The sequence below is a fragment of the Pan troglodytes genome, chromosome 11 (genome assembly GCF_028858775.2).
Source record: "Pan troglodytes isolate AG18354 chromosome 11, NHGRI_mPanTro3-v2.0_pri, whole genome shotgun sequence".
NCBI lineage: Eukaryota > Metazoa > Chordata > Mammalia > Primates > Hominidae > Pan > Pan troglodytes.
The window spans coordinates 51,148,852-51,165,542 of NC_072409.2; the positions used below are offsets into that span (position 1 = coordinate 51,148,852).

General features: G+C 43.2%; 1 pseudogene; it reads right to left on the bottom strand.

The window, feature by feature from the left end:
• Window positions 1-3,607: 3,607 nt before the first annotated feature.
• Window positions 3,608-3,743, bottom strand: LOC112204474 (small nucleolar RNA SNORA26; annotated as a pseudogene).
• Between the last annotated feature and the right edge of the window lie 12,948 nt (window positions 3,744-16,691).

The following is a 16,691-nucleotide window of genomic DNA, read 5'->3' on the forward strand; positions in this document are numbered from 1 at the left end:
CAGTCAATGGTCGAAGGCTTTCCAAAGTGCCAGACACCGGATGGCTTGTCGCTGCACTCATTTGGACATAACCCATGAAAACCATCTTTTTTTTTTTTAATTTAAGTTTTAGGGTACATGTGCACAACGTGCAGGTTTGTTACATATGTATACATATGCCATGTTGGTGTGCTGAGCCCATTAACTCGTCATTTAACCTTAGGTATATCTCCTAATGCTATCCCTACCCCCACCCCACAACAGGCCCTGGTATGTGATGTTCCCCTTCCTGTGTCCATGTGTTCTCATTGTTCAATTCCCACCTATGAGTGAAAACATGCGGTGTTTGGAAAACCATCTTTAAAGTCTCCACTGGTTATGTCAAACATGTTCAAAAATGACTAAAAGAAGATAGTGTATCTGAAGTTGGTATTTTGTCAGCAGGTCCCCATGCTTTATGGATCACATGGTTTTTGTAAGATGGTGGCTGGGCACTGGAGGCAGGGCTGGATCCCAGGGGTCAACAATGACGCAGCAGCCTTCCTACGGCTGTATAATGTGCCATGGCTGGGACAGGCGAGGGCAAGCTCAGGCTGACTAAGTGAGATCCCAGGTTCCCAGGTGGGAGCAGGACAGCTGACTGGCAAGACAGCCAAGGGTCCCAAAAGGAATGGAGTAGAAACAGGCAGGGAAAGGGGACCGCAAGGGGGCAGACTTTTCTTCCTCAGCTCCTCTTAGCTTGAAGGGTTGATAGCACCATCCGGTTCTGGAGCCCAGCCCGCCATTCAGCAGGCCCTGCCCACTTGCCTGTGGAGAGGAGGCTGGGGTTCACAGTTGGCAATCCAGTTTCTTGTTGGAACCAGGACCCTAAAACCATGCCTAGATTCCTTGAATTCTAGACCCAATTCCCCATCCCCTCAGCCCCTGAGTGGCATCCTGGGCCTCAGAATTACTTTTTCAGAACCTTATTTCTGCCAACCAATCTGATTTCTGTTATCTCTGAATCATCTTCTCCCGTCTCCTCTGCAAAATCAGCCCTCCTCAAAGGCCAAGATTAAACTTGTCTACTCCAAAAGAAATGAAATCAGGATTTTTTTTCATATGAAATAGAAAATCATTTATTTACAGTATTTGGTTTTTTTTCTAGGACAAAGTGTAATTTAATTTAATTGAATGCATTTTGTTTATATTACGTTATTTTATTTTATTTTAAGTTATGGGGATACATGTGCAGGATGTGCAAGTTTGTTACACAGGTAAACGTGTGCCATGGTGGTTTGCTGCACCTATCAACCCATCACTTACGTTTTAAGACCAGCGTCCATAAGCTATTTTTCCTAATGCTCTCCCTCCCCTGACCCTACTCCCCAACAGGCCCCAATGTGTGTTGTTCCCCTCCCTGTGTCCATGTATTCTCATTGTTCAGCTCTCACTTACAAGCAAAAACATGCAGTGTTTGATTTTCTGTTCCTGTGTTAGTTTGCTGAGGATAATGACTTCCAGCTCCATCCATGTCCCTGCAAAGGACATGATCTCATTCTGTTTTATGGCTGCATAGTATTCCATGGTGTATATGTACCACATTTTCTTTATTCAGTCTATCATTGATGGGCATTTGGGTTGATTTATGTCTTTGCTATTGTGAATAGGATTGCAATGAACATACGTGTGCATAATATCTTTTTAATAGAGTGATTTATATTCCTTTGGGTATATACCCAGTAATGGGATTGCTGGGTCAAATGGTATTTCTGGTTCTAGGTCTTTGAGGAATTGCCACACTGTCTTCCACAATGGTTGAACTAATTTACATTCCCACCAACAGTGTAAAGGCATTCCTATTTCTCCACAGCCTCGCCAGCATCTCTTGTTTCTTGACTTTTTACTATCGCCATTCTGACTGGTGTGAGATGGTCTCTCATTGTGGTTTTGATGAAATCAGGATTTAAAAGAGATACCTGCACTCCTATGTTCATTGCAGTGTTATTCACTGTAGGTAGAATATGGAACCAACCTAAGCATACTCCAATGGATGGTTGGATAAAGAAAATATGATAAATATACACAATCAAATATGATTCACCCACAAAAAGAAGGAAATACTGTCATTTGCAACAACATGGATGAACCTGGAGGACATTGTGCTAAGTGAAATAAGCCAGGCACAGAAAGAAAAATACCACATGATCTTACTTATGTGACATCTAAACAAATTAGATACATAGAAGCAGAAAGAAGAATTGTGGTTACTCAGGGCTGACAGTTGTGTGTGGAGAATGGGGAGATGTTGGTTACAGGGTACAAAATTTCAGTTAACAGGAATAAGCTCTAGAGATCTATTATACAACATGGTGACTATAGTTAATAATAATGCATTGTATACCTGAAAATTGCTAAGAATGTTCTCGCCACTAAAAAAATAATACATAAGAATTTGAGGTGATAGATATACTGATAAGCTTGACTTAGTCATTCCAGGATGTATACATATGTGAAAAAATCATTTTTTTGTTTTGTTTTTTGAGACAGGGTCTCACTCTGTTGCCTAGGATAGAGTGCAGTGGTGTGATCACAGCTCATTGCAGCCTTTATCTCCTGGGCTCAGGAGGTCCTCCCACCTCAGCTTCCCCAATAGCAGGGACTACAGGTTTGCACCACCATGCCTGGGTAATTTTTTTCTTTTTTTTTTTTTTGAGGCAGGGTTTCGTTCGCCATGTTGCCCAGCCCATGTTTCTCCAACTCCTGGGCTCAACAGATCCGCCTGCTTGGCCTCCCAAAGTGCTGGGATTACACGTGTGAGCCACCATGACCAGCCACATATTGGTTTTACACCATACATTTATATACATTTTCATTTGTCAGTTAAAAAACCCAGCTGGTATATAAGCTCATGTAACTGGGATCCATATTGAGGCCCTGTTTTATTCTCCTTTCTGTTTCTGCAGAGGAGCTTGACCAGAGAAAGAGGCTGAGAACTGCTTCTCTTACCAAGGACCTTCCCCAAGCCAGGCATCTCCGGAGATGGTATGGAGCCTGGGGTAGCTCGGCCAGGCCTTTGATCACCAGTGATGCCATTGCTCTTCCCCGTTTCACGTCTGCTGTGGCTTGCTGCTGAGGCTGCTTTCAGACCTCTGGAATCAGAAAAGGAGGTGACTATATCAGGTAGCCCGCATTTGCCTTTTGTAAGAATACTTTTCATGCTCGATTCTTTAAAATGGTTCCCCCAAATATACAACACCTTGATCCCTATTCCATGTACTATACATGACTAAAGTTTTTGCCCTTCATCCCCACTCTAAAGGTGATTTATTTTTGTTGATAACAAATGAGATATTTTGGTTTGTCATTATCTACTTCATAAAAAAAACAGAATGTTATTACTAATAAATTTAAATTCACAATTTTATTTCATTTAAAAAATGGCCCATATTCAGTAAATCATCATATTTCATTGATGGAGGTAGCTGAGGGATTATCACGTCTAATCCTTAATTTTACAAATGGGGAAACTGAGGCACAGTCTTTGTACAAGCTACTTCTCTCTCCCTTAGTGAGCTTGTCAATTCTCTTCTATGAATTGCTTTTAGCTAAAGGATTAGCAAGTGAAACTATTTTTTTTTTTTTTTTTTGCTGTGGCTCCAGATGGGGTCCAAAGAGGAGTTTCACAGTCTCTTCTGTCTCTTCTCTGGGTTTTATGGAGACTTACTTGAATTTACCCTTATGTGTTAGCCTCTTACAAAACTGCGTCTACCTTAAAAGGGCACAGGAAAGGGTGAAAAGTATTTTTAAAAGGCTAAATAACCACATAGAAGTCATGTAAGTTGACGCATGGGCCGGCGAATGGAATGATGATGTGGCCTTGGAGGCCTGATGGGTCCTCCCGTTGGCATGGTCCCTTCTGCTACTGGCGCTCCTGTGCCTGCAATCCAAACATCTGGGGCCTGGCCAAGGGGATACCGGGGGCTCGAGGAACATGAGGAGCTAAGAGGTGACATGGGGTCCCGGACAGGCAGGCAATGAGGATGTGTGGAGTTGAGTACACGTCAGGGTGGGGGACTGACTGCCCATAATACATTTAAAATGGTGCATTTCAATTGGTGTTTGCCAATTCCTAGTTGTGGCTGTTTGGGGGAGGCTCAAGAAAATGTTTTCACAGCCCTTGGGGATCCTGTAATGAGAATCATGTGTAAACGGAATGTTGACGAAGCCACACCTGGGGCACATTGGACCCACGACAGACACTGATGTGGGAAAAGAGCCGGTACCTTTTGAACCTGACCCATTTTATGAAAAGATGCATATCAAAACAAACAAAGCAACAACAAGAACACTGTGGAGTCTAAGACTGAGGTGTGGTGTCTTGAACAAAAGACAAAAGACTCAGCCACGCTTATGCTAAGAAGGAGAGCCAAGGAAAGAAAATGCTGCAGTCGCAGTCGGAAGGAAAAGACTGTTTCACTTTGGCTTTATGTGCATCCCCCAGAGGGACTATCATGTTACTTTCCCAGTGAAAAGCAGGCACTTTCAAAATGACTGCATAGCAGATGAAAAATGATTCTCATCTGCCTACGGCTGCTGGGAGGTGGAGTGCAGTGCGGGACTCCTATGGGGATATTTGTGGCTCCTCATGTCTCCTGGACCCAGGGTACCAGGACAGTGGACATAAGGGACAATAAAGCTTATTTGAACAAAAATACCATCTTCAGATTCTGCATTCATCACACATTTTGTTCTCTTTGCTACTAGGATGTGGCAATGCAAAAATAATGTCCTGCTGGTCCTTCCAAGGATACCAGAGTTCTGGATTTTATTCTGTCTCAAATGTGGAGCCACTGGAGACTTCCCCAGTCAAACACTGTCCTTACCTTGGCAGAAGGAGCCCTTTATGATGACGTGTTTTCTTCTTTTCACACGCTTTCCCACCCTCATACCTGGGCCCGGTTTACCAAATGAATTCAGTTCAATAAATGCCCTTACTTTTCTTATACCACTGCTCCTTTGCTGGTGCCATTTCCTCTTCTGGCAACCCCTTTTGCCCATTTTTCTGCTCAAAAACTACCTTCCACTTGTCTTGAGTCACAGCTTCCATGTAGTAGCCTGGGGCAGGTTTCCTTGCCATTGCTTGGCATCACAGTGTGCTCACCTCTGTCATAGCCTGCATTGTACCTGATGTAGTTACGTTGGGTGTTGTCTGCATGACCCACTGGACTCTAATCTCCTTGGGTGAAGGAAATGTGCTCGTTCATCTTTGAAACTCCAGTGACCAGTAACTTGGACAGCATCTAGTACATGATAGGTGCTCAATAAATATCACTGATAGGTTGAATAAAAAAATTTCAAGCTCATGGGCTGGTAAAACTCTACCTAATTGCCAGCTTTGGATAAAGACATGGAAAAAGTGATGCATACACAATCTAGTAAAGGTCACTGAATCTAAGGAAGAGAATCCTGGGGTCTTCTATGGTCCACACTGTCTCTGGACATCACTGGAAACAAAAGGCTTGCCAAACAAAATAAATATTTTTCCTCTTTCTTCTGCCTCTACAATCCTACCCATTCATAGCCTAGAGCAAGCCCTATACATTTAAGAAGTTTCCAGTGTCTGAGTTATTGCTCCCCACAGAACTACAAGGGGATCACTTAAAGGCATGGGTTATGGGACTTCATGGTGGACTTGGCTGTATTGTTCAACGCAGTTTTGAGTTCTATCCTTGGAGTGCTTAGAGCCTGATTGTGGTACTACCAGATAAATTACAGTAATAGTTATCAAATTACCAAGAACTCCTGAACTGATGGCTGGTAATACATTTGCAATCTTGTAGCTTGATTTTTCCACATTAATGCAAAGGAATAAATAATATGAAACTTTGGGCACTGGGACAATTTCTGTTGGTATCATAGGACTCTTTCGGTTGTAAATAAAAACCCAACCTTGATGGCTTAAGCAGAGGGTAAAGGAATTTATGTACTCACAGAGCCGAAAAATCAGAGGAAACTGGCTTCAAGCACAGGCTGATTCAGGGGCTCAACGAAATCAAGGCTATCTTTTCCAGTGGCTCAAATTTCTCTTTCCTATATTTGCTTTGTTCTCAGACACTATCTTGTGGCCTTTCAGTAGCTTCAAGGTCATTCTTCCCCAGTTCATATTAAAACAAGAGCCTGTAATCCCAGCACTTCGGGAGGCTGAGGCGGGCAGATCACTTGAGGCCAGGAGTTGGAGACCAGCCTGGCCAACATGGCGAAACCCTGTCTGTATTAAAAATACAAAAATTAGCTGGGCATGCTGGCACAGACCTGTAATACCAGCTATTCGGGAGGCCCAGGCATGAGAATAGCTTGAACCCAGGAGGTGGAGGTTGCAGTGAGCCAAGATAGCATCACTGCACTCCAGCCTGGGTGATAGAGTGAAGCATTTTTTTTTTTTTTTTAAAGTAAAAAGAGAATGTTTCCTCCTAGAATCAGTAGTTCTAGTCCTGGGACTCATTCTGAGCAGGTGCCTTCCCTCACCCCACCATCCCTGTGGCTTTTGTAGGTTGAATGCCTTGATGGTCTAGGTGTGTGACACTTGCTGCATTTATGAGACTGGAGGTGGGGCCCCACCCAAGTTCTACTTCCGGAGGAGGAGGCGTGACCAAGACACCAAAACAAGGTATAATAGATATTGACGGAAAAAAACAATATATGTCCACCCTGTAAGATAGAGGTGTGGGCAGAGCTAGGCTATTCCCAGAGTCCATCAAAGTTCACATGCCACATCCTGATCACGGTCCAGGCCAGCCTTGTACAAAATATTTTCTTACTCAGTACTTAAAGTTTGAGAGATGGCTCTGTTACACGGGATAAAATAAGAATAAGCCCTTGATTAGAGTAAAGGGTGAAGGTACTTTCCATATGCATGTGAGATGCCTTCTTTTTGAACATCCTTTATAACCCCTGACCATAGTAATACAAAGAGGATGTGTTCTAATGACTGCTTCTTTGTCAGAACTTCTTGGTCAGAAGCCAAGCAAGGAAATAGGAGAAGGTCTAAGGCCAGTGGCTCTGCAGGCAGGCAGCGCTGGGCTGGAGTGGAGAGGACTCAGGGCTGGAGGGAGGTGAGGGTGTAGGGATGAACAAGCCTCTCTGTCCCCAATGTCCTGTTGTATCCAGGAGGGGCATCTGTGGGAGGGTCATGATTCATTCATTCATTCATTCATTCTTTCATTCATTCATCTGCCAAACATTTCCTGAGCACCTTCTGTGTACTGGGAATACCTTATAGTACCCAACAAACTATGTTTTCAATCAATGCTTGTTGAATAAATAGAACCTGGGGAAACAGCCTTTCACTTCACAACTAGAGATGAAAGGTTGAACATGAACTATCACTGTTAATGAGTGTTAATGAGCTTCTGCCCTGCTGTAAGTACTGGTAAATAGATCCTTTCTGATTGAATGGAGAGATGGGGTGGTTACTAAAAATCACAACGTTACTAGTAGTTAACGTTGGAGCTTCCTAGATGCTCCCATGCTAATTTCCTTTGTATCCATTATCCCATTTAATCCCCACGACAAATCTGTAACTTGTTACTATTTATTATCCTCATTTTACAGAGTAGGGAATGTAGGCCATGAGAGGTTAACTAACCTCCTACAATCACACAGATATTAACTGATGGAGCCAGGGTCCTCTTAGAAGCCAGTCTGCTTTTAGAACTGGAGCCTTAGTGCTGGAGGGGCTGGGTGGGTAAGCAGGGAATAGGAGCAGAAAGACAAATGTCACAGCTTACCTAACATCATCTACCAGACAAATTGTTTATATTTAACGGAATCAGGCAGCTTCCACTGAGGGCTTTTGTGTTCCATCTTTTTTTGTCATTGTATTTTAAACTCTTACTGTTGGCATCCAAGCAGATCAAAGCCAGGTAGACATCAAGCAGGAGGGCCTTGAGACAGGAGGATGCGGGGAGAAGAGAAGTGAAAAACATGTTTTCCTCTAACCCCGAAGAGTGTCTCCCTGCCTCCTGCCTTCTGTAGCTTCCTTCACCCTTGGATGGAGATTGTGGAAATCCCTACACAGATACTTATTGCTTAGATTTGTTTTCACGAACAAAAGCAAGATGGCGAGTTTGGTCACTTGAGTTTTATCCTGTCCTGCACGGATGTGGGCAAAGAGGATTGTGGAATTAAGCTGAGACTTTAGAAAGCCCTTTCTATGAGAATGTTTTGACATCTGCCAATATACAAACAGAAACCTATGCAATGGCAATCACTGCTTCCTGCTGTTTCTGTAGTTATGCTAAGGGAAGCAGAGAGATGCTGATGTCTGCCAGAAGACTGTTAAGAGGAAATTCACACTGAAAGCGGCAGTGATAAGGACATCTCTTCCTCTGTTTATTAGAAACAAAAAGTATAGGAGAATTCTCCTCTGGAGGCAAGTTGTCGGTGTTTTTATTTCTTGTAGCTATATGGTTGCTAACACAGCTAATGACAATCAAGACTTGGCTTGGTTTAACTGTTTTTGAAGACCGCAAGTTCCTGCCATGTAGATCTGGCCATTGCTTGGAAGCAGCCTGAAAAGTTGCCATATGCACTGTTAGAGCTGCTGTTCCTGGAACTGTTAGGTCTCCATGTGAATTCCAAAATAATCTGTAGCATTTCACTGCTGGGAAGAAGCTCGGAGCTCTTGTTACAGATGGGTGTGACCCTAAATGTCCTAGTGCTTAGTTGACGACAGAGCTGGACCTAGATCAATGCTTTGTCTAACCCGTGCCTTCTCTCACCTCGGAGGTGATGCTTGACCTTGACTGTCAGGCTCCATCCTGTCAAGAGGAAGGATGGGAGCCTCTGCCCAATCATTGTGATCCTCAGACAGCTTTGACTAAATGATCCCCTATGTGCTATGCTGAATGCTTGATGGGCTCTATTTTGCCCAGGCTCCTTTCCACTCAGAAGCACTCTCTGGCTCTAATTTTAGTCTTGTAGGCTGCTGTGGACACACAAGTATTCACCACAGACTGAGCTAGAATTGAGCAAAAACTCCCCTGGGGAAAATGGTCCTGTCTTGTCACCAATTCCCTGAGTCCTTCTATTGCTGTCTATGTTCTTACTTATTTATTTAACTTTAATTGAATCTCATGAAGAGAAGCATCACTGTGCTATGGTGAACAGAAGTGTCTCCGGAGTTCCATTGCTTGGGTCTGAATCTAGGTTCAGCAATTTAACAGCAAGTTCCTTAGGAAAGTCCCTGAAACTCTCTATGCCTCAGATTTCCTCATCTATAAATCAGGATAATAATAGGAACCACCTTAAAGAAATCTCTGTGTACAAAATGAGATAAACATAAATAAAGTACTTAGAGCAGTCCCTGGCACAGAGTAAACATTCACTTTATGTTAATTATTATTATAGAAGTTATATAGACTATACATAGAGTACAAGTGCTTGAGCCTCTTTTCTGATGTGAATTTGGCTATTTATTTGGCTGTGGTATAACTACCTATACATATATCAAAAATGAATGAATGCCAGGCATCTGAGAGCATGCTTTCTCATTAAATTCCTCCATTCATTCACTCATACATTCGCACAACACCTATGCTCTGTGGCAGCCACTGTTAGGATTTGAAGGCCTGAGAAAGAGCAAAATAGATGCTTCTCTGCACTCAGAGTTCACAGTCCAAAAGGGAAGATAGATAACAAGAAAACAATTACACCTTTTTTAAAAAATTAAATACTTGGGTAATTTCTATAAAGGAGGCAGGAAAAGGCTCAGGACAGTGCTAAGGTCTTCAGACCTGCTTCAGCCTGGGGCCAGGGAGGCTCAGGGGGGCTGACCTGTTGCTGTGTTCTGTCTGAGGGTAAGGCAGGACCTGTGGCATTTATCCATTGATCAATCAGACCCACTAAGGTCTTGGCCTTAGTAAACGTTCAGTAAACAGGGAGATATTGGTAGATTCATTGAATCTCATCCTTGAGTGGAAACTTCTGCTTCATCTGCTTTCAACTTTCTCCCACACTCCTTCACAGCCAGACAACCCCAGATTTGGCCACTGCTGATTGCAGAGCAAGAATGCCCTCCAGACCTCCACCTGGCCACACCTACTCAGGCAGGCTTAAGGGTCCCCTCTCACCTCTCAGGGCTGCCATTTCTCTATCCTCTGTCCCCAGCATGATCAATCATTGCCTCCTCTTGTGCCCACAGTAGGTTGCATTGACCTGGCATCTCTATCATAGCATTTTCCACATGAGCTGAGAGGGGATGAGGGGTCTCTGCTAGATTTCACTATGGATGGGCTGTGTCTTATGTTCTGGTTATCTTGCTGCATTACAAAGCACCCCAGAAGTTAATGGTTTAAAACCACAACCATGTAATAGCTCATAATTCTGGAGGTCAAGAATTCAGGTGAAGCCAGTGGTACAGCTCACCTCCGCTCCACTTGGTGTTGCCTGAGGTGGCTCAGCTGGGGCTGGAGGTGTCAACATAGCTTCATTCACATGTCTTGGTCCTGGCTGTTGGCCAGGACATCTCAGTTCTCCTCCATGCAGCGTGATATGGTTTAGCTCTGTGTCCCCACTCAAATCTCATCTTGAATTGTACTCCCATAATTCTCACATGTTGTTGGAGATCATTTGAATCGCGCAGGTGATTTCCTCCATACTGTTTTCATGGTAGTGAACAAGTGTCACGAGATCTGATGGTTTTATCTGGGGTTTCCGCTTTTGCCTCTTTCTCATTTTCTCTTGCTGCCACTGTGTAAGAAGTGCCTTTTGCTGCTCGCCATGATTCTGAGACCTCCCCAGCCATGTGGAACTGTAAGTCTAATTAAACTTCTTTTTCTTCCCAGTCACTTGTATGTCTTTATCAGCAGCATGAACACGGACTAATACACAGCCTCTGTCTCCAGCAGTGTCATCATTCAACAGTCTACCTAGAGTTTTGTTATGTGGCAGCTGGTTCCCAAAGAGGTGAAAATGGAAATTGCAAGCTTGCTTAAGGCCTAGCTAAGAAGTCACATATTGATACCTCAGCGAAAGCAAGACACAGGGCCACCTAGATTCAAGGAGAAGTGATATAGACTCCACCTTTTGACTGCAGGAATGACAAAGTCTCACTGCAGAAAAGGTTGAAGGAGGGGTGGATTACTGCAGCCACCTTTGGTAACATCTTATTTCTTTCTTTCTTTCTTTCTTTTTTTTGAGATGGAGTGTCGCTCTGTTGCCCAGGCTGGACTGCAGTGGCGCGATCTGGGCTCACTGCAACCTCCACCTCTCAGGTTCACACGACTCTCCTCTCTCAGCCTCCCGAGTAGCTGGGACTACAGGCACCTGCTACCACGCCTGGCTAATTTTTTGTATTTTTTAGTAGAGATGGGGTTTCACCATGTTAGCCAGGATGGTCTTGATCTCCTGACCTCGTGATCTGCCCACCTTGGCCTCCCAAAGTGCTGGGATTACAGGCGTGAGCCACAGCGCCTGGCTGACATCTTATTTATTTCTAACAGTTAGCACACCCCTGGAACATAATAGTTACTCAATAGTAGTAAGATCTAGCATTTAATATGCTTCTTTTTTTCTAAGCATTTTACATGCATTATCTCATTGAATCCTCATTACTCTTGGAGGTATTATTATCCCCATTTCACAGAGCAAATTGAAGCTTGGAAATGTTAATCTAATTCTAGCTAATTAGCATTAGCTAATCTAATTCTAGTCTAGTTCTAGCTCCACAGTTTACTAGCTAAATAATCTTGGATAAATTGCCCAAGATTATTTAGCTAGTAAAGGGTGGAACTAGAATTCAGACTCAGGCAGCCTGGCTCCAGAGGTTAAGCATGTAAAGCCTCTATTGAAAGATCAGGTTTTTTGTAGTTTACTCCTCCATGGGATTATTGTATCACCATTATAGTCCTATGGCTGCTTCTGCTGATTCCTTGTTCAGACCTGAGGGAGAGATATTGTACCTGATAGACTGAATTCTTTTGAAACCGGAAGGAACATGAACATGCCCCGCAGGCTGGGCTCTAGCTGTGAACCTACTCCCAGCAACTCTTGCCCTCTTGGGAGGGAAATACCTCTGGTGGCAGATGCCCTGCAATGGGTTGCCAAATGATTCTCAGTGATGTGTTGCCAACTAGTGATGGAATTTTCACGTTTTGGTGAGATTTCCATAAAGTTTATGTTTATTCACTTAAAAGTTGTAAGATTTTGTCCTTCCTACTTTTTTGGGACTCATATTTCATTTTATGAAACTTTTTTTTTTTGAGACAGAGTCTCACTCTGTCACTCACGTTGGAATGCGGTGGTGCAATCTTGGCTCACTGCAACTTCCGCCTCCCGGGTTCAAGCAATTCTTGAACCTCAGGCTCCTGGGTAGTTGGGATTACAGACTTGTGCCACTATGCCAGTCTAATTTTTTTTTGTAATTTTAGTAAAAGACGGGATTTTGCCATGTTGGCCAGGCTGGTCTTGAACACCTGGCCTCATGTGATCCACCAGCCTCAGCCTCCCAAAGTGCTGGAATTACAGACGTTGGCCACCATGCCTGGCCCATTTTATGAAATGGTTTTGAGAGTGAATTGAAGATGTTTTTGAGTGAAGACACCTGGCAATCAAAATGTTGGCAGCCCTGTGTTCATTGCCAAAGTATGCCAACGTTAACATTCTCCTGGTTCTTTGAAATCCCAGAGTCTGAGAACCTCTGCTCCAGCAGAAAATGGGGGCAAGGTGATGGGGCGGTTAAGAACGAGGTGCGGAGGGGTAACACTGACTCTCACCACCAACCCGAGGACATTCGGAATATCACATTGTCTTTTTTCTTACTATTCTTTAGACTTGCTGTTACACGAGCAAGTTAGTGTTGACCATTGGATGGCATTATTTATAGAAAATGATTTCTCAGAAAAAGGTCCGTCATATTGTAAGTGCACAATAAAGGTGGAAGAGCACCATTATTGAACCCTATGAAATTCCTACATGTGATGAAGACTGACATTCTTAGAACTTTTTTTTTTTTTTTTTTTTTTTGAGACGGAGTCTCGCTCTGTTTCCCAGGCTGGAGTGCAGTGGCGCATTCTTGGCCCACTGAAGCCTCCATCTACCGGGTTCAAGTGATTCTCATGCTTCGGCCTCTTGAGTAGCTGGGACTACAAGTGCGTCCCAGCATGCCCAGCTAATTTTTGTATTTTTAGTAGAGATGGGGTTTTACCATGTTGGCCAAGCTGGTCTTGAATTCCTGACCCCAAGTAATCTGCCCACCTCCACCTCTCAAAGTGCTGGGATTACAGGCACGAGTCACCACACTCAGCCTTAGAACTATTTTTTTCTAACTGCCCCGGCCAAGCAATTAACGTTCCAAAACCAGCTCCGTGAGGACAGAGATGTGGAGATGCAGAAATACCAGTGCTAGCTGAGAGCCCTGCGGATTTTCAAAACAAAGTCAAGTTATCAGAATAACAGGTCTTTTCTTTCCAAATCCTCAAGCCAGCTGAGGAATTATCCCTTGGTTCTCAAGAGTCCTGGGTAAAATATTTGAATTATGGCCAAATGCCACTCTTTTAAAGAATTAAATGAAAAACAAAATTATATCAGGTAAAGAATTTAATAGTCTTAAATTGCATCTAGCAAAGGGGATTCTGGGAAGATGGCAGTGAGTAAACATCTCAGATGCCCTCCTTGTCTTACCTCTTCCCATCACTTACCATCTCTCCTGGGCTTGCATGTGGGCAGGACTGGAAGGGTATGATCTTCCATATTGACTCTGCCAGGAGCCAGAGGAGGCCAAGCAGGTGCAGAAATTTGCACCACTGGGTAGGAGTCTAGACATCCAGGGGAGAGCAGTATACCTCCGCATCCCCAGAGATCTGTGGCCCACAGACAGTATGTTGTGCCTCCCTTGTGCATAGTCCTAAGAGGACCTCTAGGCACCCCCCAGGTGTTGGAACTATGGGGGAAGCTGCCTAGTGTGCTAAGTTCCTACCTTCCCCTCAGCCTGGTTGAAGGCAGATCTTTCTGCTGAGCATTCCTGGGGAAAGAGAAGCTTTCTTCTGGTGCTACACAGAGACTAACACTCTGCCAGCAGGAACTTGCACCTCCAACTACTCATCAGGTTGCTACTGCTTAAGGTTCCCCGTCCATCTGACCTGAGCCCTGAGATCGAAGGGAAACAGAAGCAGCAAAGAAAATCAGCAAGAACAAGGTGAAGTCCAAGTCCAAGTGACTGGAGGAGTCAAATAAATCACAACTTGATCAATGAAAATAACACAAAATGAGACACTATGGAGTAAGAAAACTAATTTTTAAATGTAAATATTCAGTAGATCAGTGAAAGAAGAACAATGCTGTTAAGAAAAAAAAAGTATTGGCCTTCAGGATGAAATAAAAGAAAGACTTCAAAACAAAGAGCAAGGGGACATAAAGAAGTAAAATTAAATTAGTAATAAAAATGTCATTGAGGCCAGGTGTGGTGGCTCACACATGTAATCCAATCACTTTGGGAGACTGAGGCAGGAGAATTGCTTGAGGCCAGGAGTTGGAGACCAGCCTGGGCAACATAGCAAGACCCTATCACTACAAGATTGAAAAAATATTAGATGGACATGGTGGTGTGTGTCTGTAGTCCCAGCTACTTAGGAGGATGATATGGGAGAATCCCTTGAGTATAGGAGTTTGAGGCTGCAGTGAGCTATAATTGTGCCACTGTACTCTAGCCTTGGGGACAGAACAAGATCCTGTCTCAAAAAAAGTCATTGATCAGTAATGTAAAGAAAACGATGCCTTACTGGACTTGAGTTAGTTGATGCAGTACTCAACTCTTGGTGTGTCAGGTAAGTGATAGTGTGTGCAGCAGACTTCCTGAGAACAGGGAAGGATATTGTAGTGCTAACCGTAACTCAGATATCATGGTGGTTATCTCAGAGCAAGAATGTATCAATCACTCCACGCTAGAAACAAGTATGCAAAGGAGACAGGAGACAAGTATGCAAAGACAGGCACTGCTCCTTTTTCATGTTTGATCTTGTTGTTCTTTTTACTGGTATGGCAGGCTGTGCCCACTGACAGACATGAGCAAAATGTTCTGGCTTGATGCCAAGAAGAGGGAAACGTTGGCTAGGTATTAAAGAACCTTTTAAACAATGAACTGTTGAAAAACTAGAATGTATCATCTAAGTTGCTGGTTGAGATACCATCCCTTTCAATGTTCAAAGGAAGAACTGAAAACATTGAGCACAGTCAATGGCTTCAGAATGCCAGCTGCCAAGGTCATAAGCTCCCTTGCTTGGAAAATAATAAACTCCCTGAATGTGACTTGGGCAGTTTTTTTCAGTGTTGCATTGGCTCACTGCAAAACTTATTAGCATATCATCAGCCATTTGACCGAGCTATGAATTTTCTTAAATTTAATTTTTGCAGTGGTTACTTGTGATAGAGCTTTGAGGTATATCTCTCCAGAAAGGATTGTGTATATATATATATATACACAATATATATATATACACAAAATATATTTCTCATATATATATATATATATATATATATATATATGAAGAAGGGTGCATATGGGTATTGTAGAAGAGACTACTAGCTGTCCACCACACTTATTCTGCCCATCTTTATACCAGTAAGTCCATAGTTCCCATCTTTCCTGCATTGAGATGTGGCCATGTGACTCAGAGCTCCCTATGGAATAGGAACAGAACAAATACGCACCATATTTAAACTTGATCCATAAAATCTTCACATTTACGCCTCTTGAAACCCCTTTTCAAGCCTGCTGGCTGGATGCAAATGACTCTGAGGCCTTAAGAAAAGCCAGGACTGTAACGTGGAAGGAACTTGAGTTCCTAAATGCTCAGGTGGAGGAGAGCTGTGCACCAGAACCATCCGTGTTTCCTGTTACATCTGCAAGAACCAAGTATTGTTGCGTAAAGTCATTGACAATTTAGTGCTTATTTGTTATAGCAGCTAGTGATGGCCAAAATAAGATGGAAACTGTTGAACTGGCCATTGAATGTGCCTCACAGAAATTTTGTCTTGAAACACTTTGAAAATATTTTCCAAACACACATATCAATTATATGCTGTCTAAAAATAGGCTGCACTTTTTTTTCCAAGTGTGTCTTTGCACTCTCACATTCCTGTCCCCTCCCAAGACTTGATAGAATCAAGCAATTAGCTGGAAAGCAACTTTTCATATCTCATTTAACCATCAACATTTAAATACCTGCCACATATGAGACCTGTGCTGAACTGTGGGATATAGATGTGGTCCTTGTTCTCTGCCTGCTTTCATGGGACTCCAACCTAACATTTTTCTGTGACATATACACAGATAAGTGTCAACTTTGAACACCTTTAATGATAGAGGACCCTATTCCCTCAATCGTTACCCGTTTGACTGTGAAGTAACTATAATAAGAATATCTTCCTGATAGTAATCCAGCTGAAATATCTGCTAATCAGACCCACTCCTAAGAGACATCCAAAAGTTTAAAACATTTTTCTTCCCATTAAGATTTCTCTTCTTCAGGGTAAACATATGGAGATCTTCCCCTCATTCCCAGTTGAACTTGGGTTTGAGGGCCTTCCCCACCTCCTGCAGGAATGGTCAGAATATTCCTGCCTACTATTTTATTTGAATCAATTACTTTTATACACTAGTGTCCCAGAAGGCCAGGGGACAGTGTCTCCCACCACGTTTCCTCTGCCTTAGCCTAGACCTCACCTCTCAGTCC